This window comes from Schistocerca americana, unplaced genomic scaffold, assembly GCF_021461395.2.
Source record: "Schistocerca americana isolate TAMUIC-IGC-003095 unplaced genomic scaffold, iqSchAmer2.1 HiC_scaffold_1024, whole genome shotgun sequence".
In the NCBI taxonomy this organism is placed as follows: domain Eukaryota; kingdom Metazoa; phylum Arthropoda; class Insecta; order Orthoptera; family Acrididae; genus Schistocerca; species Schistocerca americana.
The window spans coordinates 32,501-35,000 of NW_025725074.1; positions in this window are offsets into that span (position 1 = coordinate 32,501).

A 2,500-nucleotide genomic window follows, 5' to 3' on the forward strand; every position below is an offset into this window, starting at 1 on the left:
CGTAACCTAACCTATGTCGTACCGTAACCTAACCTATGTCGTACCGTAACCTAACCTATGTCGTACCGTAACCTAACCTATGTCGTACCGTAACCTAACCTATGTCGTACCGTAACCTAACCTATGTCGTACCGTAACCTAACCTATGTCGTACCGTAACCTAACCTATGTCGTACCGTAACCTAACCTATGTCGTACCGTAACCTAACCTATGTCGTACCGTAACCTAACCTATGTCGTACCGTAACCTAACCTATGTCGTACCGTAACCTAACCTATGTCGTACCTTAACCTAACCTATGTCGTACCTTAACCTACCCTATGTCGTACCTTAACCTAACCTATGTCGTACCTTAACCTAACCTATGTCGTACCTTAACCTAACCTATGTCGTACCTTAACCTAACCTATGTCGTACCTTAACCTAACCTATGTCGTACCTTAACCTAACCTATGTCGTACCTTAACCTAACCTATGTCGTACCTTAACCTAACCTATGTCGTACCTTAACCTAACCTATGTCGTACCTTAACCTAACCTATGTCGTACCTTAACCTAACCTATGTCGTACCTTAACCTAACCTATGTCGTACCTTAACCTAACCTATGTCGTACCTTAACCTAACCTATGTCGTACCTTAACCTAACCTATGTCGTACCTTAACCTAACCTATGTCGTACCTTAACCTAACCTATGTCGTACCTTAACCTAACCTATGTCGTACCTTAACCTAACCTATGTCGTACCTTAACCTAACCTATGTCGTACCTTAACCTAACCTATGTCGTACCTTAACCTAACCTATGTCGTACCTTAACCTAACCTATGTCGTACCTTAACCTAACCTATGTCGTACCTTAACCTAACCTATGTCGTACCTTAACCTAACCTATGTCGTACCTTAACCTAACCTATGTCGTACCTTAACCTAACCTATGTCGTACCTTAACCTAACCTATGTCGTACCTTAACCTAACCTATGTCGTACCTTAACCTAACCTATGTCGTACCTTAACCTAACCTATGTCGTACCTTAACCTAACCTATGTCGTACCTTAACCTAACCTATGTCGTACCTTAACCTAACCTATGTCGTACCTTAACCTAACCTATGTCGTACCTTAACCTAACCTATGTCGTACCTTAACCTAACCTGTATTGCGCCTTAACCTAACCTGTATTGCGCCTTAACCTAACCTGTATTGCGCCTTAACGTAACCTGTATTGCGCCTTAACGTAACCTGTATTGCGCCTTAACGTAACCTGTATTGCGCCTTAACGTAACCTGTATTGCGCCTTAACGTAACCTGTATTGCGCCTTAACGTAACCTGTATTGCGCCTTAACGTAACCTGTATTGCGCCTTAACGTAACCTGTATTGCGCCTTAACGTAACCTGTATTGCGCCTTAACGTAACCTGTATTGCGCCTTAACGTAACCTGTATTGCGCCTTAACGTAACCTGTATTGCGCCTTAACGTAACCTGTATTGCGCCTTAACGTAACCTGTATTGCGCCTTAACGTAACCTGTATTGCGCCTTAACGTAACCTGTATTGCGCCTTAACGTAACCTGTATTGCGCCTTAACGTAACCTGTATTGCGCCTTAACGTAACCTGTATTGCGCCTTAACGTAACCTGTATTGCGCCTTAACGTAACCTGTATTGCGCCTTAACGTAACCTGCATTGCGCCTTAACGTAACCTGCATTGCGCCTTAACGTAACCTGTATTGCGCCTTAACGTAACCTGCATTGCGCCTTAACGTAACCTGCATTGCGCCTTAACGTAACCTGTATTGCGCCTTAACGTAACCTGTATTGCGCCTTAACGTAACCTGTATTGCGCCTTAACGTAACCTGTATTGCGCCTTAACGTAACCTGTATTGCGCCTTAACGTAACCTGTATTGCGCCTTAACGTAACCTGTATTGCGCCTTAACGTAACCGATATTGCGCCTTAACGTAACCTATATTGCGCCGTAACGTAACCTATATTGCGCCGTAACGTAACCCACATTGCCCCTTAACGTAACCTATATTGCGCCGTAACGTAACCTATATTGCGCCGTAACGTAACCCACATTGCCCCTTAACGTAACCCACATTGCCCCTTAACGTAACCCACATTGCCCCTTAACGTAACCCAACACACGTTGGGCCTTAACCCAACACACGTTGGGCCTTAACCCAACACACGTTGGGCCGTAACCCAACACACGTTGGGCCTTAACCCAACACACGTTGGGCCTTAACCCAACACACGTTGGGCCTTAACCCAACACACGTTGGGCCTTAACCTGCTCTGTAATTGTCATACGACGCGTTAAATTAGTGTAGTGTTGCCTAACTGCAACCCCCGCAATATAGTTTGCTACTCGCACTGCCCGGTCCCCAGTGTATCGCTTCATGTTAAACACCTTGCAGCTATACACTGTAATGTGGATGGCAGCAGGACGTACATGCTCAATGCCCTTTGCAGTTGTTCATTGGCATTTGCA